Source organism: Callithrix jacchus, chromosome 6 (assembly GCF_049354715.1).
Source record: "Callithrix jacchus isolate 240 chromosome 6, calJac240_pri, whole genome shotgun sequence".
NCBI classification, from domain to species: Eukaryota; Metazoa; Chordata; class Mammalia; order Primates; family Cebidae; genus Callithrix; species Callithrix jacchus.
This window is the reverse complement of record NC_133507.1, coordinates 72079824-72107540: the sequence shown is the minus strand read 5'-3', so window position 1 is coordinate 72107540 and position 27717 is coordinate 72079824. Positions and strand designations below refer to the sequence as shown.

The 27717-nt window shown below is 41.2% G+C and overlaps 1 protein-coding gene across 2 annotated transcripts in view; it reads right to left on the bottom strand.

Annotated features, from left to right (window-relative positions):
* ACVR1 (activin A receptor type 1) overlaps positions 1-3474 on the bottom strand; it is an 84234-nt gene extending 80760 nt beyond the window's left edge. The window contains exon 1 of one of the 2 annotated variants that reach the window (XM_054257610.2): positions 3182-3474. The gene's annotated coding sequence lies outside the window, so the exon portion shown is untranslated. The remainder of the gene's footprint in view (positions 1-3181) is intronic. The other variant, XM_054257609.2, reaches the window with a different exon arrangement.
* Positions 3475-27717: the final 24243 nt, after the last annotated feature.

Below are 27717 nucleotides of genomic sequence, written 5' to 3'. Positions count from 1 at the left end.
TTACCTATTACTTTGGCTAAGAAATAAAATAATCAGTTTGGCAGTCATATTTGACAGGCAAGGGCAGGAGAAATCAGTGTTCTCACTCATTGCTGTTAAATCTAAAATTTGTTAAGGTCTATAAACAGATCAATTTGGCAATAAAATTTCTACCAAAATTAAAATGTATGTAACCTTAGACCTAGCAATTCTACTAGAAATGGATCCTAGAGATACACTCACACATGTTTGAAATGATATATACACAAGGTTATTCCCCATAGCTTTGTTCATGATAATAAAAACTGGAAATGATCTACATGCCCATCAATATCGTTAAATACATGATAGCACATCTCTACAATGGAATACCAAGTATCTACTAAAAATGAATGCAGTGTTACGATGGAAGAACTTCCAAGAAACATTATTTCAATGAAAAAAGTTACAAAACTGTGGATACTGCTACCACGAGTGTAAAAAAAAAAAGAAAAATTGTAATATAGGTTATATGCATGTATATTATATACTCTGAAATATCTGGAAGAATACACAAGAAAACGGTAACAGTAGTTGTTTCTAGAAGGGTCACTGGGTACTTGGGAGACAGAGGAGGGAGACTCAATTTTCACTCTACGCTCTTTTGTGCCTTTTAAATCTTCTATGCACTAATAATACTACCTTTCTAAAAACAAATGCTTTAAAAAAATAACAAAAATACAAATATTCATTGCCAACGCCAGATACCTGAAAACTTCTCTAGTGACTCTTACCGTTAACCACGTTAGGAAACTACCGAGCTGAACACTTTTAACCCTGTTTCATAATTAAGAATCACAGGGGTAGCAATTAACTACAGCCATCATCTCCTTCTCCCTCAAATAAATATATACACAAAATAAAGTCTGTCTCTTAATTCCATCTCTGTTATTCATTACTTCCTCTTAAAACAAATTCAACCTCATACCACCTTAAATGGGCATAAAAGTATCTCAAAATGCTCACAGGATGGTAGCCAGAACTAACAACTATGCTAATATATTAACACAGCCTCCAAAAAACAAAAATTTGACACAACTGATGCCTTGGCAACAGCCCCAAGCAGTGCATCGTCTGCCTTAGAAAATAAAAACATCCTTAGTGACCAAAAGTCCAATGTCAATAGTCATGGCCTTAGTTTTGTCCCTAATGTGAAAGGTCTCCCGCCTACCCCCTTTAAATTATGGACTAACCTCTCACTTGAGGACTGGTGATTATTACGTTACAGCCATAGAAGGGAAACTAGGCAGGGATTACTCACCCTGACATTAAATTCCGCTTAAAAGGAAAAATATCTGTAATATACCAAGTCAAGCTAAAAAGCAAGTTGTGAAATAGGATGTGTGGTCATGTTCCACCAATTTTTAACATGATTAATATGCATATTTTGTTTGTATATAAAAACATCTGCATATGAAAACGTTTGTAAACAGGAAAGTTTGTATTCCAAGATTTTAGCCAAAGGTGAAAGAGGAAAAGGAAGAACTTTTATCTTTAGATATGGCTATGCTTTATACTGTTTTGTATTATCTAACATAAAATAATCAAAATTAACTTTCACATAAAATATAAGGCAATGGGGGGCTAAGGCAGGAGGATCACTTGAGGCCAGGAGTTCAACACCAGCCTGGGCAACATAGTGAGACCCTGGCTCTAAAAAAAAATAAACACCACCATCAGGTGTGGTGGTGTGCATCTATAGTCCTAGGTACTTGGGAGGCTGAGGCAGGAGGATCCCTTGAGTCCATGAGTTTGAGGCTGCAGTGTGCCATGATTGCATCACAGCTCTCCAGCCTATGCAACAGAGTGAGACCCTGCCTCAAAATAGTAACAACAATAAGACTGTTTTATAATAATACATTAGACTCTCGTTTGAAAAGAATGCAGCTAACAGCTATATCAGAGACTTTCCTCAAAAGTATTAAATCTAAGAAGGCTGCATAGATCAATCCTGGCAGAATTTAATCCTGAGTTCCTTGCTTCTGTCTCCATATACACGGTTCAAACCATATCTAAGCAACCTAAACACTAAATTCAGAAAGACACACACATCAACATTTCGCACTTCAGACCTCCCTCACAGAAACTTCTTACTGACTCTATTCCAAGTAGGTATTCCTATTACTCCCATAACTTATCACACCCTTAATAGTATTTCACCCTGGACAACAAGACTTCTTTTTTTTTTTTTGAGACAAGGTCTTGTTCTGTTGCCCAGTCTGGGCTGCAGTGGTGCGATCACAGCTCACTGAAGCCTCAACTTCCCAGGTTCAAGTAATCCATGTGCCTCAGCCTCTGAAGTAGCTGAAGATAAAGGCACCCGCCAATACGCCTGGCTAATTTTTTTTTTTTAAGAGATGGGGTTTCACTATGTTTTCCAGGTTGGTCTCAAACTCCTGGGCTCAAGCAATCCTTCGTCTTTGGCCTTCCAAAGCACTGGGATTACAGGCATGAGCCACCATGCCTGGCTCAAGTCTTCTTTATGCTTTTAAAACACTCCACAGGAAATACATTATTAAAATGTAGTTCTGGAAAAGGTAAATGTATGGACACAGTAAAAAGCCCAGTGTGATTGCCAAGGGCTAGTGGAAACAGGAAATGAATAGGTAGAGCACAGAGATATTTAGGGTGCTGAAACTACTCTGTAGAATACTATAATGGCAGATGCATGTCATTATTCATTTGTCCAAACCCACAGAATGTACAACACCAAGACTGAGCCTAATGTAAACTATTGCCTTTGGGTGATAATGATGTGTCAATGTAGGTTCATTGATTGTAGTAAATGTACTACTCTGGTGTGGGATATTGACAGTAGGGGAGGTGTTGGGGAGATAGATGAGAACTCTCTCTACTTTCTGTTCAATTTTGCTGTGAACCTAAAACTGTTCTAAAAGAAACAAGGTCTATTTTAAAAGAAAAAAATTAATGTGGTGGCCCTGTAAGGTGAAAAGGATGGCAGAGGCATTTTACAGGTAGGGAAACATTGGCAATGTTTATATGAAAAACTCGGCCAAATGTAAAGAATAGCTGTGCAGATCCACCCCACAAAGCCTACTATGAAAGCAATGGCAGAACTAAGAACTATGAGGGCAGTCCTAGCTTTCTCATATTGAATTCATATTAAAAAAATAATAATAATCATTTGTGGCAAAGAATTTACCCTGTGGATTTGATCTCTGCCAAAGAGTTTTAAAATAAGTGATTTGTTGATGTGGCTGCACTGCTGGTTCTGGCAACGCCGCTTTGAGAGCTCCTGGGTAAAGCTGACTCAGCTACCTTAACACAGGCTCCCGGTCACATCTGTCCACCGTCCTTCAAGCTGCGTGCCCTCCTTCAGAGCTTCTCTCACTCTGGTCACTCGGGTACTCGGGGAGTAGAAGAGGCGCTGCTGGGATTATGAGTTCTCCAGCGGCTCTCACTTTGGCAATGCGACGCTTAACAACGCTCCAGGCTGCAGGGAGAAAGAAGAAAGAAAATAAGCTAAGCAGAAGAAAATTCTGCAGTTGTGAATGCGGTGGCTAAAGGAAGTGCACATTTGGCACACCTTTCAATTAGGACCACAAAACAAAGCCTATCTACAAGTGCAGCAAGTACAGAAAAGTTTGAAAACACTGATAAGAACAGTGCAGAGGTCAGGGATCTATAACGGTCTTTAAATATTTTTCTAAATAACACAAAAACCAGTAAGATTTGCAGTCGGCACTTTTCAAAATCAAGTTCCTTTAAAGCCTATACACTGTGTACTGCAGACCTTTCTTCTCTTTCCTTTGCCACACACAAAGTCAAATAAAAATTTGACTCTGCATGTACTATTACGTGCATTTAGTTTTTTTAAAAAAAAGTCTGAGCAGTACAAACTATAGAATGAAAAGGTTTCCTCCCTTTCCAAGATCCCTGGCCCCTCTTAGAGGCATCCAGTATACCAGAGTAACCAATTGCTTGTACATCCACTCAATCTGATTTTGGTCTATTTGCAAGCAACAATCTCTGGCATAGACAGATCTGGTTCAAAGGCTCATAAAACAATGGTGGGGAAAGAGCACAAAGCGGAAGGGAAGAGGAGGGGAGCTCTAGATAACTAATATAAAACAAAAACCCACCCAGGCTCCCTTTTCCTTTAGGAAGACTTGAAAAACATCAACATTTGCAAAAGGAAGAGGAAATTTTTATTAGAACCAAACTTTCCCATTCAAATCGTTAAGTAACACAAAATACTGAAGAACTTACTGCTTTCAGAAAACAGCACCTTTTTTTAACCTCAAAGAACATTTTGCCAAGAAAACCTTCATGTAAATAAATCTAGGCAGAAAACAAACCCCAAATGTATCACTCTGCAATAATTATGGGGAAAAATCTTTCCATCCACCTTGGAATTCAAGGGAAACGTTTTACAGATACTATCAAACCGTTCCTCACTTCAGCTTAAATTGAGGTTCACAATCTATTTGAAAAGAAAATCTAGACATATAATAGGCACAGTAAGAATAAGACATGTACAACTATCCTCCATAGAGAGGTTAACCAGAAATTTGTGTTTTTCAGCAATCACTTAGCAAAATTAAAGAGCAAAAAGGCATTTCTAGAGTGGGCATCCTTAAAAACAAACTCCTCAGCTGAGCAGCACTCAAACCTTTGAGTTTCAGAACAAACTATTGAAAAACTGGTATTTTCCAAGATGCTGAGGCCAGGGAAATTTGGCAGATTTGCACTAAAGCTGCTCTCCCCTCTGCCAAAAACTAACTGCATTTTAAGAGGAGGCCAGTGTTCAGCTGTCCTGCCTACGGTCAACCATGTCTTTAAGTGAGAGTTACTGTATTGGTGGGAAAGAAGAGGTTTAGATAAGCCGAAAAATAAACACTGGTACATATATTTCTGATTCTCTTTAAAAATCAGAGACTTTTTTTTTTCTCATTATGAAGGTGCTTCTAACTTGCCATCCAATATCCCAGCCCCATCATCTTCACCGCACAAAATATCTTCTCATCCTTTAAGACAGTGTTTGAGTTCTCCTGCCTCTGTCCATCTTCTCTAAAGATTCTTATATTTCCCAGATCTAATTCCTCTGGTATTTATATTCTATATGACTCAACCTAGCACTTAATTCTCCGCCATGCACAGGGTTTGTCAAAACCAATTTAAAACTAGGTAAAAAATCACATACTATTCTTCAGTTTTCAGCTCTATTTCATGATACTTAGCACATACTTAGTGCACAAAACTTAACTGGATAAAAATTAAATCTCCAAGTTAAATATAATTTAACATTTGTTTTAAAATTCACTGGGCTCTCAACTAAACCATGGACTGAAATCAAAACTGTGGTGTATTACGAGAAAGACCAGGTTGGTAAAATGGGAAATAACATGTTGAGCTGGATACTTAACGCTTCAAATGTTCTACATCTCCCCACAAATACCCTTCAGTTGAGCTGGACACTTAACACTTCGAATGTTCTACTTGGTACCCATCTCCTCAAAAATACCCTTCATATCGATAGGCAAGTTCGGCAGGCCTAAAAGGTAGCAAAAAACTGCTGTGTTCAAAACCCCAAGAGAGATTGCAAATATAAAAACAATCTCCGTAAAAAGCTATATGCACTAATCAAATTCAGTGCTATTGTTCAGGCACAGTGGCTCACGCCTGTAATCCTAACACTTTGGGAGGCTGAGGTGGGCAGATCACCTAAAGTCAAGAGTTCAAGACCAGCCTGGCTGACATGTTGAAACCCTGTCTCTACTAAAAATAAAAAATTCACCAGCCATGGTGGCAGGCACATGTAACCCCAACTACTCAGGAGTCTGGGGCATGAGAATCACTTGAACTTGGAAGGTGGAGGTTGCAGTGAGCCAAGATCAGCACCACTGTACTCTAGCCTGCACAACAGAGGGAGACTCTGCCTCAAAACAAAAAAGTAATAAAAACTCAGTGTTATAAAATAAATATCTATATAATAAACTCTAGCAGCTTTTCAAAAACCGTTCATTGAGCTGAGTTTTTTCCCCAAAAATTTAGCCAACTTATCTGGCGATGGAGTTTCAATCCTTGGCAGCTAATCAAACTGTGTAAAAGTCTGACTCATAAGGGTCAAAGGCACCATCCCGTGCAAGGGGCTGGAGGATGACTGTGAAGGGGAAGAAAAATCCAATCGAATTTTCTGACTCTAATTTTGAGCATTTAACATTACAGTACAGTTTTCTGTAATCCAGTTTAAAAGAAGAGGCATAGTTTTCTTAAAAGCTGTTGCAATATGATGAGACCTGAGTAACAGGCAAGCATAAAAAGCACTTAAAATCAAACAAGCTCTTGGCAGTCCACACAGGAAGAAAAAAAAAGTCAAGACAAGTTTTCTCAGCTCTTTAGATACAACCATATCCTTTGCTTCTAGAAACTGTGGCTTCTAAACATTGCAAGTCCTTGCTCTTTCAAGAACCATTCCATATTCTCCCTGTCTGTTCACCCAGCACATAAACCAAATAAACTATGGTATATCTTGCTGTGGAATTGCCATTAACCAGAACTACTTCAGAAAGCAGGATATGGTGGCAGGAACATGGACCTAAGCAGCCCAACTCAGTTTTCCAGTCTATTAAATGTGACCTCCACAACTCATTTAAACTCAGTTTCAGTTTCCTTTTCCATGAAATGGGATAAATACTCTTCACCTTTGAGAGTTACTAATTATAGCAGCTATCATTTAGTGAGCTTTTAGTTCTAAAACTGTGCTAACCACATTACTTGCATTGTCTGACATAATCCTAACAACAAAATTGAGGTTATTCTATTCCCAAATTATACATTAAAAAAAAATATGAATGACCATGAGAAATGGGAATTTCCAGGGATTTCTCCAGAATATACTGTTCTTAAAATACTTCCATTGTTTACTTATTATTATGGATATCCAAAAACATTGTTAAATAGGAAACATCACACTTAGTAGTAGTTACAATACATTGTAGCCTATAGCAAATACTAAGATCCTGGAAAATGCCAGTGAACATATTGGATGTTATGCCAGTAGCAAGCAAAATCCAGCACACAGTCTGGCTTTGTAAATAAAAGTTTTATTGGAACAGCATACTTGTTCATTTTACGTATAGTCTATGGCTGCTTTCACACTGAAATGGTAGAATTGATAGTTATAACAGAATCCGTATGGCTTGCAAAACCTAAAATCTGGCCCTTTAGAAAGAGACTTTCTTGACCACTGCAATAACCTACATTCGGATCTACAAGCAAATTAACCATACTACACAGAATCACATGTTGAAGTTGCCAATTTAAAGACTCAGTTTCCTTCCAAAACTTACTTCTTGTAATACCAAGCATAGGATATGTATGCAGTATGCTATGCATATAAGCTTATTTTATTTGCAAGGATGATACATCGATGGTAGTAGCAGACTGGGCCACAAAGACACATTTTTAACATGGCAACGGAGAGAAGAATTCATGACCCATTCTCTCCCACATGCTCCTATCCTGTGCTGGCTCTGAAAAAGGTGGATCCTACCCTTAACTCTCCAAGTCAGCTTTTCCTGTTCTTGCTTTCAACTTGACATCACTGGATTCTTTCTACTGTCTTTGCATTGACTCATACAATTCTCACAGGAGAATTATAACACTTTTCCCATTTACCTCATAAGTAATTTTTCTAGAGATCTGGAAAAACACATATATTTCCCAAGAAATCCTGAGAAGGAATTCTGTGATGGAAACATTATTCTCTCCAGGTGTATGTCTAGAGACAGAGCAGGAATCAAACATGTTAGACTTCTAGAAAATGAAGGAAAAAAAGCTGGGGAGGGAGGGCAGAGCATAAGAAAAAACAAAATCTCCAAGAGGTTTTAAAGAAAATATTCAGTTCTGCCTTACAGCCTAGAAAGACCAGGCCAAAGTGGAAATACAGTGAAGATGGGTTTTCCTAATGTTTTGGCCCAAATGTTAGAGCACCTTTCTCCTCCAGAATTTAAAGTATAATTTGGCTAAGACAAAAGGGGCCTGCTGTGGATGACTTAATTACAGAGGGTAATTAAGTACCAGACAACACTTGTAAAGATAATTGGCCTATACTCTGTAACCTGTAAACCCTCAAGTGAAGTGGTTTGGTGGTCCATCAAAATCCCTTTCATCTGTCCGGCCAACGACTCATTTACTTCTGCCAGAAATATAAAGGAAGGGAATCAAGGAGAAAATTTGAGGCAACAAAGGCAGCGAGTGGGCTACAGTAGCATAAAGAAGTTTCCATGCTTGAACCAAAGGGTTCTGAGTTGGATCCCAGCCCCAGCTCATGTAATCTTCGCTGGCAAAACAGGCATCACGACTTCCTTGCAGAGTTGCCATGTGTGAAGTACATGGCACTCAGTGGATACTAATAAATGGTAGCTAAGGCTGTAAACTCAATAAGGAGCAGCTACAAGAAGAGACGGTGATAATGACTGCGGTTGAATTACTAGGTTAAATCCTATGCAACTGCTGAGATTTTACCATTTCGATTTATCACAATAGCCATTTTGGGCCACGCATGGTGGCTCATGCCTGTAGTTCCAGCACGTTAGAAGCCCAAAGTGGAGGACTGCCTGAGCCCAGGAGTTAGAGACAAGCTTGGGCAACATGGCAAAATCCCATCTCTACAAATAATTTTAAAATTAGCCAGGCATGATGGCATACACCTGTAGTCCCAGCTACTCAGGAGGCTGAGATGGAAGGATTGCTTCAGCACAGGAGGTTGAGGCTACAGTGAGCCATGTTCATGCCACTGTACTCCAGCCTGGGCAACAGAGCAAGACCCTGTCAAAAATAATAATAATGATAATAAGCAACTTTGAAATAAATATTATAAAGGGCTTCCACAGGAAGCCTGGAAAGAGAGAACATGAAAGATAAATAGACCAATACTTACTTATTCTTCCACTGGTGATGACTTAGAACAAACCCACACACCAAACAGGAAGGCTACAGACTAAAATAGAATACCCCCTTAAGTCAACTCCTCGCCAGATGTGAGGTGTGACTTCAGAGAAGATCAGATTCCACAAAAGACAGACACACGTGCACTCCTCACTTATAAGTAGCCCGTATCACTCACTGCTTTCTCTTTTTTATATTTTTTGAGAAGGAGTCTCACTCTGTCACCCAGGCTGGAGTGCAATGGCACAATCTCCACTCACTGCAACCTCTGCCTGCCAGGTTCAAGTGACTCTCCTGCCTCAGTCTCCTGATTATCTGGGATTACAGGCGTATGCCACCATGCCTGGCTAATTTTTGGTGGAGACAGGGTTTGCCATGTTGGCCAGGCTGGTCTGAAACTCCTGACCTCAAGTGATCTGCCTGCCTCACTCTCCAAGTGCTGGGATTAGAGGATTGAGAGATTATTGCATCCAGCTACCCGTTTCTCACTCTTTTCTTTATTCCTGCTTCCTCCCTTTTCCATCCTGATTTCTTTACCTATGCAAGGTCCACTGAAATCTTTGATTAACCAGTTTAGGAAAGAAATAAACACAGCCTTTCTGGTCAACTGATGTTACCTCCTTATAGAAAGGCGGCCTTTCTATAAGCCTTTTAGAGTAGCTAGTAGCTCACTGTAGACATCCAATGGATCCATCACACTTTCCCCCTATTTTTCTAATTATCCTTCATTTTTTTCAAGTCCTGTCAGCCCTCAACCAGTTAACACATCTGTGGTGGTTCCATGGAGTCAGATCAATTCCTGAGTGAGAAATGAGTTTCATGACAACCCCTAGGCCAGGGATCCCCAAACTCCAGGCTGTGGATGGGTACTGGTCCATGGCCTGTTAGAAACTGGGCAGCATAGCAGGAGGTGAGTGGCTGGCAAGCGAGCATTAAGCCTGAACTCCACCTCCTGTTAGATCAGATCAGTGGCAGCATTAGACTCCCATAGGAGTGAACCCTATCGTGAACTGCGCACGTGAGGGATCTAGGTTACGCACTCATGAGACTCTACCTAATGCCTGGTGATCTGAGGTGAACAATTTCATCCTGAAACCATCCCTCTTCCTCCCCACTACTCCATCCGTAGAAAAAAATGTCTTCCATGAAACTGGTCTGCTGTCCTAAGCTAACCCCAAGTAGCGTTATTCCAGCTCTATGTGCATCTCCAGATGGTTCTCAGCAAAGAATGAGAGCATCCAGGGTGAGTATCTTGAGTAGAGAGGGACTGAGAACAAGCAGAAGGGAAGGAGGCCCGGTCACTTCTTCCATTCATTCCCCAAACACACGACTCCCTAAACAGAATCGGACTTCTCTGGTAATTAGCTCGCCTTTCTGTCTGTTTGGCTCAGCTTTCCTGTGTCTACACCCCACTGCAGCAGCACTCCAGCTCTGCTCATTACCATGAGACATTCATGTTGTAACTGTTGTCTGGCAGGAATGTGGTAATCCCTGGTGATTACACTCACACATAAGACTGTACAGGCTTTCATCAGCTCATGATCTCAGGCACTTTTACAAGAGTTCGCAAGACTGCCACCCACCAGGCCAGGACCAGATTTTCTGGTTTTCTAATGGAGGTGTCTGGCATTTTGTTTCCCCTAAGCTGTACTATTCACCCTTACTAGACAGATATTTAGCAAAACTTCAACGAGGAGCCTCTTGAAAGTAGGGACTCTGTGTATTCAATGTGCCACTCTATCTCCAATGCCTGGTCTAGCACCATGCCAGACTATTTAAATATTTGTGGAGTGAATGAAGTTTAAAATCAGAAAAAAAACAGACTGGGCATAGTGGCTCATTCCTATACTCGCAGCACTTTGGGTGGCCTAGGCAGGAGGACTGCTCAAGCCCAGGAGTTTGCAACCAGCCTGGGCAATACAGTGAGATTTTAAAAATTTAAAAACTTAGCCAAGCATGGTGGCACATAACTGTAGTCCCAGCTATTCAGGAGGGTGAGGCGGGAGGACTGCTTGAGCCTGGGAAGTAGAGGCTACAGTGAGCTATGGTCACAGCATGGCACTCCAGCCTGGGTGACAGAGTAAGACCCTGTGGAAGAAAGGAAGGAAAGGAAGGAAGGGAAGATCGAAAAGCATTAATAATTTCAAGCTCATAATCTTGACAAAGAAAAAGAAACTTCTCTATCACTATGGCTAAATTTCTACCCTAGGCTTAAATGTGAAGCAGTAGCAAGAAGGACCAAATGCCCTCATACCTTCCTGCAAGTATTTATGTCATTAAGAAGCTAAGAAAATTTTCACCAGATCACATTTCCTAATTAAAATTGAACAAGAATAAACTGAACAAAAGATAATCAACATTACTTTTCTAATTGTTTGGTTCAATTATTATTGCTCACCAGCATACAGGCATTTCTAAGGCTAGTCTAGAAACTGCTTGCCCACTGTGCAGAACGAATAAGATAACAGGAAGGAAGGAAGGAAGGAAGGAAGGAAGGAAGGAAGGAAGGAAGGAAGGAAGGAAGGAAGGAAGGAAGGAAGGAAGGAAGGAAGGAAGGAAGGAAGGAAGGAAGGAAGGAAGGAAGGAAGGAAGGAAAGAAGGAGGGAGGGAGGGAGGGAGGGAGGGAGGGAGGGAGGGAGGGAAAGAAGGTTGGTTAGAGAAAAGAAAAATGAAATGAACAATGTTTTGTGTGGCCTCATTGGTTTTATGTATGTATATACTACATACCCATAATTATGTCAGTATTTGTCAGACCTATAATTTGTAGAAAATTAACCTGCACGCTTCTTGGAGAGAAAAATAGCCTTTTATTTATCTTTGTATGTGTAATAATTGGGGTAGTATCCCTTCCATACTAACTAGTCGACAAATACTTGTTGGCCTATGAACAGTGAGTTAATTTAAAATAAGATTTAAGTCAAGAATTTAGGTAGCTCTGGGTCTACCACTGACTTAGTGGGCTTGAGCATTAGCGTTTTTCAACTCTGCTCTATCGTCTCTACAGGACTGAGCAGGGAGTCATCCAAGTCCGATGGAGATAACACTGAACTGATGAGCCAGACATGCCCCCGCACCACTGCTGTGTGACACTCAGAAGTCACTAACCTTCTCACTCACTTTCTCTGTTATCCTTTTATCCTAACTATAAACAGAGAGCAGTGGCCCAAGTCACTAAGTTTCCTTCTAGCTCAAAGATTCTGCTTAGACATTTCTTTCAGGATGGTTAGCAGGATTCCTCAAGAATTATGCTAACAGCAAGGGGCATTCTTTAATTAAAGATAGTTTTTTGGGACAGGTGTAGTGGCTCACACCTGTAATCCCAGCAATTTGAGAGGCTGGGGTAGGCAGATTGCTTGACCCCAGGAATTTGCTGGGCAACATGGCAAAACCTCCTTTCTACAAAAAAATACGTAAGACTGGGTGCAGTGGCTCACGCCTGTAATCCCAACACTTTCAGAGACCAAGGTGGGGCTCACCTGAGGTCAGGCGTTTGAGACCAGCCTAGCCAACATGGTGAAACTCCGTCTCTACAAAAATACAAAACAATTAGTTGGGTCTGATGGCAGATGCCTGTAATCCCAACTACTCAGCAGGCTGAGGTGGGAAAATCACTTGAACCCAGGAGGTGGAGGTTGCATTGAGCCAAGATTGCACCATTGCCTGGGCAACAGAGTAAGACTGTGTCTCAAAAAAATAAAAATAAAAATAAAATTAGGTAGGCATCATAGTGGGTCCCTGAAGTCCCAGTTACTGAGGAAGCTGAGGCAGAAGGCTTGCTCAAGTCTGAGAGGCAGAGGCTACTGAGATCATGTCACTGCACTCCAGCCTGGGCAACAGAGCAATAGCAGAACTCTTGTTTCCAAAAAAAAAGATGGCTTTCTAATCCACCTCTGTACTGACATGGCACCCAACCCACTAATTAAAGAAAAAAAGTAAAACAACATTTTTTATTTAATTTAGCAGTTTCATTCGTAACTCACAGAATTTAGCTGCTTTTGTTTGTTTTTTTTTTTTTTTTTTTTTTTTTTTGAGACAGAGTCTCACTATATCACCCAGGCTGGAGTGACTCACTGCAATCTCAACTTCCCGGGCTCAAGCAATTTTTGTGCTTCACCCTCCTGAGTAGCTGGGACTAAAGGCACTCGCCACCAACCCTGGATAATTTTTAATTTTTTATGTTTAGTAGGGACGGGGTTTCACCATGTTGCCACGCTGGTCTCGAACTCCTGACTTCAAGTATTCCACTTGCCTCAGCCCCTCAAAGTGCTGGGATTATAGGCGCAAGCCACACCACTGTTCCTGACTGAGGTTTGCTTTTAATTTAATTTGCTCACCAATCATTTGTTCGGAAATTGAGGGATAACTGAGTAAGAAGATGCACAAACAGAAGTAGAGTAACAGTGGGAGTCTATCAAGAACAATCTCTCAAGGGGGCAAAAGAATATATCCAGGTTCCCAAGACTAAAGGCATCATGTCCAACTCACTCACCATCCCAAATCTACTAATCTTTCTTTAATGTCCTATCTTCTGCAATGGAACCAGTGATGAATCTTATAGACAAAGCCAGAAACCAAGCAGGCCTTACAACGCCCCCCACCCCCCTGCCTTCATCCCAGTCCAGGACATCTTACCAGCAGTGCTCCAACTGACTCCTTCATGGTCTCCTCTCCTCTACCATCAGTGTAATAAATAGTTCACTGAGTAAGCCTCACAGGTACCCCTCTTCTGCATAAAGCCATCAATGGTTCTCCTACCATGTGTGGATTTTCTGATTTTTATGATCTGGCCCCAGACATCTCCAACATCATTGAGTTTTCAACTCATAGGTATCCTCACCCTAACTGTACCTACCTTACAGCTCCCTGGAGACACCATGATCTTGTTCACCTTCTGCCTTTGCACTTGTTGGCCTAAAATGTCTCCTTCCATCTGGCATACTCCTATGCTTCAGGATCAGCCCCAGCACCACCTCCCAAAGCCCCCATGTCTACATCCTGTCTGAAATATTAATACATGCCCCCTCATCTGTTGTTCCCAAACTTAACTATTGTGGCCCTTAAAAGTGCATTTCAGCCAGGCGCGGCGGCTTACACCTGTAATCCCAGCATTCTGGGAGGCCGAGGCAGGCAGATTGCCTGAGGTGAGGAGTTCGAGATCAGCCTGGCCAACATGGTGAAACCCCCATCTTTACTAAAACTACAAAAATTAGCTGGGTGTGGTGGTGGGCTCCCATAATCTCAGCTACTCAGGAGGCTGAGACAGGAGACCTGCTGGAACCCAGGAGACAGAGGTTGCAGTAAGCCGAGATCACATCATTATGCTCCAGCCTGGGTGACAAGAACAAAACTCCATCTCAGAAATAAAATAAAATAAATAGGCCTTTAATAAATGTTGATAATAAATGGTGTACCCTGATAATGGACTCAAAGCATAAGAGGGACCATTCAGGAGAAATACGAACAATTTAAAAAATGAAAGAGAATTATGCTAATGGCAAAAAAACAAAAAAGGCAGACTTACTGGAACCCATTTTTAGTGCTGTCATGGCTTTTAACTCAAAGCAAAAAACAGAACAAACTTCCCCAAACCCTAAGTTATAGACACTGAGAGAACTACAAAGTGTTTCTGATTTCATACAAAAAGACAATGTGTAAACTAAATTTATATACTCAACCACAGCTTCCTACTGACTTACATTTGAAAACAAAGTATTCCCTACTCTAACATTTTAGAACATAATCTTGTTTCTAAATTTTATATACACACATGGAAAGAAAAAAACTTGAGAATAATACTTAAATACCAGGCAAACAATGTAATATTACTGGAAACTAAATTGTTATCAGTAAAATGCAAGAAGGCAGATGCTTTGTTTCACCAAAAAAAAAAAAAGGTAATTTTTTTTTTTCCAGAGAATTATTTCCAAGATGGTCACTTGGACTCATGCCCCCATACAATTCCCTTGCTAAGCTCTCAGTGGCTGGCCTCCTTCTAGATGTTGTCAGTCAAGGTGATTGACGGAGCTGAAGCAGGAAAAAGAAGTGTTCTTCCTCACACCATGACAATACTACGTTTGCTACATTTTTTGTCTTAGACACAGGATCTCACTCTGTTGCTCAAGTTGTAGTACAGTGGCAGAATCATAACTCATGGTAGCCTTGAATTCCTGATCTCAAACAATCCTCTCACCTTGGCCTCCCAAAGCACTAAGATTACAGGAATGAGATACTACACTTAGCCTTTATCCCCGTTTTTTTTTTTTTTTTTTTTTGAGACCGAGTCTTGCTCTGTTGCCCAGGCGGGAGTGCAATGGCAAATGATCTGAGCTCACTGCAACCCCCGCTGCCTGGCTTCAAGTGATTCTTCTGCCTCAGCCTCCTGAGTAGCTGGGACTACAGGCACGCGCCACCATGATCAGCTAATTTTTGTACTTTTAGTAGAGACCGGGTTTCACTGTAGTGGCCAGGCTAGTCTCGAACTCCTGACCTTGTGATCCATGTGCCTCGGCACCCCCAAAGTGCTGGGATTACAGGCGTGAGCTATCACATCTGGCCCAGGCTTTACCTTCTTAAAGGTTTTTTTCCAACCCAAATAACCATTTTCTCAGCCCCCAACCTGTTTATATCACACTGGGAAGAAAAGACAAATAACACACATTACTATATAATGTTATTCAACTTACTTTAATAAGAATGAAACAGGTAACAGAAAGGAGGCAATGAATGGCCAAAGGCAAATGTTAAAGAAATAAGTAGGAAGATCCAAGGACTAATAAATTCCTGTTATGAAGATTTGCTGGCTGGGATCACTTTTAAACATGAAATCAGTTAATGCTTGAGTCACTTGAACTCATGGCTGCACTGAATCGTTTCATGTGCTCAAGCAAACCTGCAATGAAAATAACCCAGAAGTCCTGAGATGCCAATGACTCTCCAATCAAAATAATGAGGGTGGCAAATCTACCCTAGAAAAATTAAAAACACAAATACGTGCTTAGAAAAAACAATGTTTAATCCTGTTGTTTTCATAAAACAAGTAGGCAGAGTAATGTGAGATTTTTTAGTTTACCAAAATTGGGACTGGGTTAAAATTTCAAAAGTTGAGAATTCACTGTTCTGGAGGATTCTATGAGAGTCAACACCGGTGTCCACTCTGTGCCCACTGCAGGGTTGGACGAGGAACTGGGTTTCTACCCTCACTCAGTTCACAGGATGATCAGGAGAGCCCAATCCTTGGCTTCTACTCCAATAATGTTAGCTTTAAAATCAGTCTTGCCAGGTACAGTGGCTCACACCTATAATCCCAACACTTTGGGAGGACGAGACGGGCGGATCACCTGAGGTCAGAAGTTCGAGACCAGCCTTACCAACATGGAGAAACCCCATCTCTACTAAAAATATAAAACATTAGCCGGGCATGGTGGTGCAGACCTGTAATCCCAGCTACTCGGAAGGTTGAGGCAGGAGAATCGCTTGAACCTGGGAGGCAGAGGCTGCGGTGAGCCAGGATCATACCATTGCACACCAGCCTGGACAACAAGAGCAAAACTCCATCTCAAAAAAAAATCAGCCTTACATGCTAATAGTTTCTCTGTCAGGATGGTGAAAATGTTCTAACATTAGATAGTGGTGTCAGTTCAACAGTTCTGTGGCTACACTAAAAACCACTGAATCATACATTATAAAAGCTTGAATGTTTTTGGTATATGAACAACTCAATAAAACTGTTATTTTAAAAATCAGTTCGAAAGGTCTCACAGCCTTTTCTGTACAACTTAGACCTTGAGTACATGCTGGGCTGTGCCTCCTCACCACCTGAACAAAGCCTGTCTCCCAGTTAATTTTTGTGAAACAAGTAAGAGCTATGGAATCACACAGCTTGAGGAATGAACCCAGGCATGTTACCTCCCAGACACTGGTATCTGAAGCACATTACTCTCTGCCTGTGTCCCATCTATAAAACAGGCAGACACCACCCCGCAATCAGACGAGAACTACTGAGAATCTCCAAATCACCACCAATCTCAGACTAACACTCCGGAAATGGCAGATAATTAAAGTGAAACGGCCTCTAACAAAGGACACATGAGGTATCAGAAGAAAATAACAGGAAAGACAAAAACGAGGAAGGATGATGACAAGTCAAGAGTCAGGACTGAAGCCAGCCTACCTGGAATCCTCTTTGGGATTCCAGTGACACTGTGGAAGATGGGGATGGGCCTTCTCCCAAAATTATATGCTTTTATCAAGACTACCTTGTCTGTGATACACAAATCTCTGGACTCATTAACTCAAGACATTTTATAAGAGTAACCACACAACAAAGTTATTTTCTATACTTTACTCTCCTCAAGTGTCCCTTAGCATTTGGTCCACCAATGGAATTGTAGCCTCGTGATTTGGGTTACTATTAATTAGAACACATAGTTTTGCATCAGGATTCATTTTTATAGATCAATTCTATAACATAAAACATGTCTGAAGTTGAATACATTAGAAGCCTTTTCATCACAAGCCGCAAGATTCCACACCTGTGATTAATTTACATAAGCACAAGTTGAAACATCAGCTTTTTGATCATTTGTGATATTGCAACTCTGAAGAAGCAACTCACCCGACAATTAATATGAACAATCTATATTTATCATCAAGAACCCAAATTCCCAGAATTTCTAATGTGAAATTAATTCTTCATAGCCATTTTAACACCATTCTCATTTAAAATGTGCTCTATTTATCTGCACAATGAAAGGAGGGAAAACTTTAAAACATCTATTTAATATGTGTGTGTATGTGTTTATACATGTGTGTTTATACATGTGTGGCCTTCTGCCACACGTTTCTACCCTTCAAAAGCAATTCAAGAAGAGCTAAAGACTAGCAAATTGTCAGCGCTATCCTCCCTCAAGTAGAGGTGATACTACAACCAGCTGAATTCTCTCAGTAAAAGTTCCTCCAGAGACCAATAAATTAACAAACTAGTCTCCTTATTGTACAAGTGGGCTTCCTGAATCTTTGCATCCCTGATATCCAGCATATACTTGAGCTCAATGGACTGAAGAAGAAGGGCAGACAAGCATTATCCAAAACCCCAGGGTTAAGGATTAAATAAGCCCAGTTGTTCTCACCACTGGCTGTATATTAAAAGTGCCTGAAGAGTGTTCTCTGGTAGAAATGGGGGATGACCACTGTCCCAACTCTCCAAGTGACTCAAATGAGCAGCTGGGAGTTGAGTATCACTGAGAGACATGGTAAGAAAGAGTTAGTACTTTCCAGATTGCTTCGCCACGACAGGACATGAAAGTACAACATGCATATGAAAAGGAAATAAAGGTTAGCAATTGTCTGTGTTTACCATTCACACCATTAACAATTATGAGAAAGATTCCACTGAATTTTGGGTCACTAAACCCTAGTCCATTTCATAAACATATGACTCCCTGATGTTGCTTTTTCACTTTTTAAATCCAAGAGGGAAATGATCATCTTTTATAAGTTTTAGAATGGCTTATTTTCTAAAACTGTGAGGAAGGAAAAAGCAAGCTCCTGACAGTTTCCATCTTGAATGCATTAAGTATTGGTGGAGGTAACTCTTAGATAACAGCTTTATTAAAAATCCATTTTACTTGTTTCATGTGCAGCATTTTTGCTGGTTCTGCCAGCATTGCTGTGCACTCAGGCTTAAGACAACACATACTAGCATAAATTCAACTGAGTCTCTTAGAACTTCTAACCGAATTTAGACTGGTTTAACACAACCATGAGGTGTCCCTTCCACTGTTTTTTATTAATACTTCGGACATATGAAAGACAGATCACATACACATCTAGAAGTTATTTTCTTTTAAATATAATTTTGGATGAACTTTCCTAGCATATACACACACCAAAAAAAAAAAAAATGCTTTAACTGCTAATTTTGAGTTGCAGTCAATTCCTAATACCTTTGGCAAAGACAAGATTCAAAATGTAATTTTTTTTTTTTAGGTGGAGTCTTGCTCTGTCACCCAGGCTGGAGTGCAGTGGTGCAATCTCGGCTCACTGTAACCTCCGCCTCCTGGTTCAAGCAATTCTCCTGCCTCAGCCTCCCAAGTAGCTGGAACTACAGGCCCGCGCCACCACGCCCAGCTAATTTTTTGGATTTTTAGTAGAGAGGGGATTTCACGGTGTTAGCCAGGATAGTCTCAATCTCCTGACCTCGCGATCCAACCACCTCAGCCTCCCAAAGTGCTGGGATTACAGGCGTGAGCCACCGTGCTCAGCCCGGTAATTTTTGAGGCAAATAAATGTGAATGCTCCGCAGATGCAGGGGCATTCCAGGGTTTAAAAAAAGCTTCCATATGTGAATATGCTCTCTTTTTAGAGGTAGATGGGTGGGTCCCAACTGTGGGGTTTATTGTATTAACACATCAGACAGCAGGAATAGGGAGCTGTATCTCTCACATATACACGTGCCATTCATGCTGCCCATTCATGCAGACATATATCAAATAAACATATATTCACATACACATATACATATATATATAACATATAGTACATGACATTTATTCAGTTCATGCTATAGTCTAAATGTTTGTATCCTCTCAAATTAATATGTTGCAACCTAATTACCAATGGGATGACATTAGGAAGTGAGGCTTTGGGGTTATTAAATCATAACAGCAGGGTCTCATGGATTGAGTGCCTCTGTGGATTTAGTGCCCTTATAAGAGACACCCCAGGGAGCTAGCTATCTTATCCCTTTCACCATGTGAAGACAGAGCAGGAAGATGCCAGCTATGAACTAAGAAGCCCTCGCCAGACACTGAATCTGCCAGTGCCTTGATCCTGGGCTTCCCAGCCTCCAGGACTGTGTAAAACAAACGTTGGGTCTTTATAAGCCAAACAGCCTCTGAAATTTTGTTAGAGCAGCCCAGATGGACTAAAACAATCCATCTATACCAAAAACGCAACTAAAACCTTTAGTGACGGCCTTGATGTTTCCTTTTTAGGAAATTGTCAGCACTCCACACCCCAACGCACCCCACATGTCCTCAACCACTATGCCCCTTCCTCCCCTACATTGGTTAAAACCCAGAACTGAGCCAGTTAGAACTGCGGTTCTGCCATGTGCCACCTTCAAGGCCTCAGGAGCTAATTTAATGTGCCTCATTTCCTTCAACTAAAAAATTTACATTAAAAATTATATCTGCCTCACAGAATTACCATAAGAATTAAATCAGTTAATATATGAAAAGCTCTCAGAACAGAACATGATATAAGCACCATTAAAAGGTAAGTTTTATTACTATTACTGATGCTTTTATAACCATAATGTTGACTTTTTTGATACTCATTTCTTTCCTTTTCTTAATAGTACCTTTTACTAACTAAAACATACAGTTCTTTGCCTTGCCTTTGAGTTCCATTTCTTTCTCACTCTCAAAGACACAATGGAATGCATGGGAGAGTACTGTGCTGAATCAGCGCCAATGTATGTCAAAATTTCTTTACCTCAATAATAAATAATAAATTACTCAGCAACACTCACAATGGACTGCAACATAGCTCTGCCCCACAGCAGGGCTGAAAACCAGTGGTTAAAAACAAGGATCTCTTAACCAGTAGGGTTTATTGATAGAATAAAGGGAAACCTTTACATTGATAATCAGTCTGCAGATTACATCCGCCACGCATCATCCAGTGAACAGAAAACGGAAAGCAAGCCACTGCCAATGAACCAGCCAACAACCTTTTAATTTAATGTACTCTACTCTTCTTCATCAATATGGACGCAGACAAGCATCTATCAAGAACACTATGGAGCTTTTCTACTACTATGAAATGTAAAAATGAAAACCAAAGTGTTACACCTGAAATTAACCCAAATCTTTTAAATGTATAAAATTAACTAACAGTGATGACATGACATTCAGAAAAAGACAAGCTGGCACAGTAATGCATGCATGACATGTTAAAGGCCATTCAGTATTTAATATTCATCATGAGGAGTTGTATTTCCTCAGAGCACGCTCCCTACTTTGCCGTGTAAATAAAAACTGTGTCAGAAGAGGTAAATACTTTTCTGGAAATGCCTAATGTAAAGGCTTTATCTATAAGAACACGGTTTGCCCATGACCTTACTCTGCCATCTTTAGTGATGAAAGAAGAAACCAGGCTTGAGACACTGTGGTCACAGGCCACTTGGTGTGGCCTGACAGTGAGAGTTCTGCAGCCTGGAACCTTGAGACACCTCACAATCCACATGGGGATTTCCAATAACAAAACACACATTGTACCTAAAAGCACTCCTTACTGTTGCTCCCTACATATTTGATCTATCACCTTATATCTGCACACAAAGTCCTCTAGTTCAGGAAGAAAAACCTGGCCAAGCGTCACTCCCAGCTGAGCTCTGTGCCAGGTACTTTTCTCAAGATTCATGTCTTCAAAGGTGCTTGGATAACCGCCCTGTTCTCCCCTCCCATGGCTTTGCCCACCAGGAAATCATCACCACCTTCTGACGACAGAAGGAGTTTGTCCTCTTTAGCACTGTCCCTGCCGGAGTGCCTAACACAGTGGGCACACTCAAGGGAGTGTGCTACAAGATAAGTCAATGTCTCTCCTCCTCTATGAAGCCTTCCAGGGTTTAAGGCTTCCAGAATTTAAAAGCAGTGTGCGCCCTTACTCCATGATGCCAGCATTCTAAAGGGCCTATATAAACAACACTCCACCTCCTCTTCTGGATGTCCACTGTAATTCGGCGCAATAAATACCAGGTGAATTGGTTCATATCGTGTGCTTCATTACATCTGCACCCATGAACAGGAAGAACACACTTTGCAGCCTTGAGTAAATGAGCTTCTTAACATTTACGTTTCTTTCACCTGTAAAACGAGGCTATGGATACCAGCTTCCTAACATAAAGTTTGTAGCACAGGATATGGCACAAAGATAAACACTCAAATATCTTTTCCCTTTTGCATGTATACTGTAACGAAAAGTCAAAAGTCATTTAAATTTGACACTCACGTTTAACAGACGCAGAGCTAGGTAATCAGTTCATCTCTCTTTTGAATTTACAGGGATGCTTTTTCAAACCAAACAGCATGTCTTTCTTTCCCTTTGGAGACCAAAGGATTGACCTGATCATGAGACAGTAAGTTCCCAAAGCCCCATCTCTTCTGCACACAGCCTTGCCAGGCCCAGATCATAGAAGAGGGCTTTCCTCAGAGAACCGGTTCAGGAAGTACACATAGAATGAAAGCTGACTAAAGCAAGCCTTTGCCACTTTCCATTATCTTCTAAAATAAGATGCTTTTTTAAAAAAATTGTTTTAAATGTATTAATTTAATTTTGAGCGTGGAGATTCAAAGGTATTTGAGGGAAAACAGAGCAGTACATCCATGATAAGTGACTGTTCCCTCAAACTTTAAGGATTGGAACCCTTAGATACATTTTATACAAAATAACAATTTCTACTGTCACAAACTCAAAGGAACCCAGACAAACAGGCTTGGAAACTACCAGCCAACTTCATTCTGTGAGTAACCATTAAGTTTTAATCAGATGTGGTTCAATTTCTGGAACAGTGAGCATTGAGAGGGGCTCAGTCAAAGAAAATGGGCAAAAGTAGGAGGAGAAGGAGTAGGATGAAGAGAACAAAAGAACTGCTCCCCCAGCCAGTCATTGAACGTGGACTCTTGACTCGAATTCTCTGCCCCTCTTTGCAGCTGTTGTCTCCTGCAGTTGGCACAAAGCGTTGCCAGTCTGGGACCGGCTTCCAGTGAGGACAGCATTGTTTTATTGGCTACTTAGGCAATGCACACACCATTAATGGAGTTTTTATCTCTCCATTTTCCTGTCAGTACAGAACCAGCCAGTCTGACTCTGTTATTATCATCAAGAAAGCTTTTTTTTTTCCCCTCCCCACATACACTCTTTAATCCAAACAACATCTGGGAACTTCAGCCCCTATCATATAAAAGCAAAACAGATTCAGAGGGAGAGCAGGAGAAAGTACAGTTCCAGCCACACTGAACAACAACGGAATTCCAATAGGCGAACTAACCTTGAGCCACCCAATAGCTCTGAAATGCTATCCCCTTCGAAGAGGCAACGTACTTCCCGCTGCACTGCTTTAAACTTCCGATAGACCCTTGCTATCAAGAGGAGGAAAACAAAACAAAACATAGTGACATGTTGCTTCTTTTACAAAAAGAAAAACAAAATGTTGGTACTGTTTGCCTAGATGGGAAGTCCTATTGTGAAATAAAAGTCAAGAATAATATTTAGAAGGTGATTTTTTTAAAGAATGCCTTTTTTTTTCCAATAAGGAAAAAATAATAAAGACACTTTAGCAGACATTACTAGTAAGTTTATCTCTAGTGTTCAAACTATTAGGAAAAATGTGGCGCCATTAAACCCAGAAAATATGTCCTCCTGTAACAGACAGCTGTCTCCTCTGTAGTTTAAGTGTGCTTTCTGCTTAGCTCATGCTCCGTGAGTCATGGAATCAATACAGGAAACACAGAGTCAGCCACACTGCAGATTCCGAGGAGGGTCAAGCCACACAGCTCCTCTGTTCCCCTCGTCCGTTTGCTGCATGGCTCTTCCAAGTATATACATCTGGGGAGAATACACAACCCCATTTCTGCTTCATGTTTAAACCTGCCTCGTAAGGTCTCCAATGCTGGTCCTTCCAGCATTGTTTCTAGGTAAGTAGAACCTAAAAATTACAGCCCTCCAACATGCAGGTGTCAAGCAATCTATCCTGCCCCTCACCCCATCGCCACTCCTTTCTGAGTTTTCTGCAATGCACCAATAACTATACTTAGGTTAGAAGGGATTTACTTCCCCAGAAATGCTCATCACCCAGGAGAAGACACAATCAGAACTGAACATCTGAGTGTCAGCAAAGGTTAATGGTTTATTTTTAATTTATTTTTTTTTTGTTCCATTCAGCAAAACAGGGGAAAATCACTAACTGTCTGAGCCACAGGCTCCTGCTCACTGAAAGCTGTGCCCAGAGCCCCTTGCAGTCAGTTGTTAATGACAGTCTCAGTAACCTGATCCTCTCACAGTGGGAGACTTGAGTAAGCACTGGCCTCTCTGGGGTCTTGCCTTTCTATTGTCCCACCCTACAGGGCCAGCTGTTTCTGACAGCCAAATTGCTGTGTGCTAAGCAATGAATGCTGTCAGAGAAGGAATTTTCATTTCTATAATGCATAGGCCTCCATGGACAAATTACACAGCTTACGGTGCTGGCTGCAGGATGCTGCTCCAGGCTTGACGTACTGCCAAAATGAAGCCTGTCCTCCCCTCTCCCCAGCCCCAGGCTGACAAGACAGTCACCAAAAATGAATCTGAATGGCCACAGAGAAATGGAACACGTGTTTTCAGAGACAAACAAAACATATGTGGAGAATAGCTGTCCATCTACACTCTTTGATGTAATGGCATACAGGGAAAGCTAATTGATCTAATGTCACACCACACAACTACCTATGACCTACTGTAATTTGATACCCTGCAGTGAACATCCCAAGGGCATCAGCAAAAGCTCTGGGCTCCCTGCTTCTGGGGGACACCAGAGTTACCCAGAAACCACACAAGAACTTAGTACTTTTTGAGAACCGAGCAACACTGTATAAGGTCCCAAAAACACTGCTCTTTTATGAAATGAAAGTCCCCAATATGTGCTTCATGGAAACATTCTGTTGAAACTCTACGCATCCTCAGTTCCTCTGCTCTCCTTTCCAGCAACAACCCCTGAACTGGGTCTGGGATACACCCTCTCCTATTCTGCGCCCATGCTAAGGTGTGGGTGGAAACCAATCACACTGTACTGGATTCCAGGGTACGACGTGACCTGAGCCAGCCCAGTCAGAGGGACTCTGGGAAGTTTACAGGAACTACTAGAAAAGAAAGTGTGATTTTCTCATTATACTTGAATGTGGGATATGCATAGCCATTTTGCTACCATGAAAGGAGAAACTGCTGAGAATAGAACCAGTGAAGGAAAAACTGGAGGGGAAATAACAGGGTTCCAGAGACACTGCTTGGGCCCTGAGTCAACCCAGATCTGAACCCTCCTTTACCCTGGACTTCACAGAATGGCAGCCATTCTATGTTCATCTTACTAAGGCTCACCTGGGCTGGAGTTTTCCATCACCTGCAAATGCACATGAATGCATAAACCATCATTCCACCACTAGAGCATCCAAGAATCAACATAAATACATATATCATACATTGCTATGAAACCAAGAAAAAAATTTTTTCATTCTTGGTTGTTTCTTGTAAGAACTTACTTTTTCACCTTTTCCTTCCAGTCCGTGTACCTTAATGTGAGCTCAAAAGGTGCCAAGTGTCACCTGATCTTGATCATTTTTGCAAGGCAAATCTAGATATTGAGCCTGAACTCAGAGAGATGACGAAGCTAAAGTCCTGATCTGTTATAAATCTTAACCTGACATGGCACATGTGGAATTAAGAAAGTGGACTCTGGTTGGTGAGTGGTCCATCAGCTCCCTGTCAGTGAAGCCAGCTCAGAGAAAGGCCAGGAAGCCAGCACGGGGGCAGGGAGCACCTGCTCTCCTGCTGGGTTCAGGTCAGCCAAAGCACAAGCACCTGCAGGCTGTGAGCCGCCAAGGCCATCACGCGCCACATCCTGCAGCCATCCACTTTATCATTAACTACTGTCTGGCCAGCAAGGGCAGGGTCCGCTTCAAGAACACAGGGAACTTTAAGGCAGGAGGAATATTCAGAACCATGGTGGGCTCACAGCCACTCACTACAGACTATTAATAGCCTTCTGGCTGTGGTCCCAACGGCAACCACAGTTCCTGTTTCCCTGGTGGTAACAGAACTTCAGGCCTTTTCCACCAAGAAATTCAGCACAACCTGCCAGGTATGGCAACAATTATGAAATGTACATACATGCTTACTCAATGCCGTGGAGAGGTTTGTGTCCCACTCTCCTCTTGTCCATACTTGGCTTCTAATCCCCAAAGATCAAAAAGAGGTGATGTTAAAGTTGAAAAAATATAAGTAAGATTTCAGTTTGATGCTAAGAAACAAATATACTGTAGAAGACACAGGCTCAAAATTGACATCGTAAAGTAGGGAGGAAAATAAGACCCACTCCTCTCAACCCTTCTCCTTCAAGACAATTGTAGGGATTTCAAATCCTTAGAGTCATTATTTTATCTGAAGTTTTAAGGGGATTGGATGGAGCAGAGGGGAAGACCTGCCCTGACTTCTAACTTGCGGGGAGCAAAAGGAAGCCCAAGAAAGCCACTACGACTGCTTAGACTGGGAAATCATGTACTTAAATGACCACATTTTCCTAGCTGCTTCTCAAGGAAAATAAAATGAACCAAAATTATCAGGACTGACTTAAACTTACGGTTAAAGATCCACCCAGAGCTGGGTTCAGCGGCACACATTTGAAGAGCCAGCTATTAGGAAGACTAAGGCAAGAGGATCGCTTGAACCCAGGAGTTCAAGGTACCATGACCTTGCCTGTGAATAGCCACTGCATTCCAGCCTGGACAACATGGCAAGACCCCATCGCTTTATAAAGAAAGAAAATTCATCCAATCCCCTGAACCTACTCTGCTACTTTAGGGGGAGTCATTCTAGGGAAACATCCCTTGTTACAACCACTGTCAAAAAAAAAAAGCAGAACCCCCAACCGTCCGATACTGAAGAACTTGGAGAAGGTCTTTATACCATCTCATCTCCAGGACCTGGCACACAGCTGACGTTCCAGCATGTGAATGGATCTCTCTTCCAACCAACTTTCTGACCCTTAACAAAGGCCGAGTCAGAAATAAACTACATAAAGTACAGAGTACAGAAAGTGTTCTAAACCACAGCGAGTTCACTGCCTTTCCTTCCCATATTCATTCATGCCCTCAGCCAGGAGGTACTGAGCACCAGGAGGTAATGAGCCAGGCCCTGAATTAGGCACTGGAGGTATGACAGTAAATGCAATCAAGTTCCCGCCCTCAGAGTTTACATTCAGGTAGAAGCCTCCACATAGAAGTTCTTTCATGCATCTAACCCTGTGTCTCCCGCTGTAAGCCTCCAAATCTTAGATTTCCTCCATGTATGAACACATGACCTACCCTACATAAGGAATTCTTCAACTCATGAATCAATGAACTCTGAGAGAGTCTTCAACATTCAGTCACAACATCAATATTTAAGGTTCAAAGATGATGCAATTTACTCAATTTCTAGCATTTTATGTTCCTGCTTCCCCTACCCCCTGAAAAATTCAGAAATAATCTGATACATAGAGGAATTTAAGGAATGTAATTTTAATCTAAAATATTGACTCTGGGTTCTAAGGTTCATCTGCTATGATTTTTTTCTTTGATCTGAAAACTAGTGAGGCAGTGTACAGATTCCAGGTTTCTTAGCACAAAGAACAATGTATTTAATCACATCTCTATTATAAAAGCCAGTGATACAGAATAAACCTCTCAGACTTTAACAGTCACAAAATTATTCTTAAAAATACAAATTTAACACTAATAATTAAACCATACCCTAATTCTATCTTCCCATTGAGTTTGGAGGTAGAGGCCTTGAACTAGAGGAAGTACAGCTTTACACAGCTAGCATGATAAATGCTTCAGATCAGTAAGAAAGTCAATAAGTGTGCTTTTATTCATGTCATTTGTCTATCTTTCTGCAAACTAACCAAATAAATACCATAGAGCCAGATTATAATAACTGACATACTCAATACTGCATTAGTCAACACACTAATGGTCCGTTTTCTAAATCCCA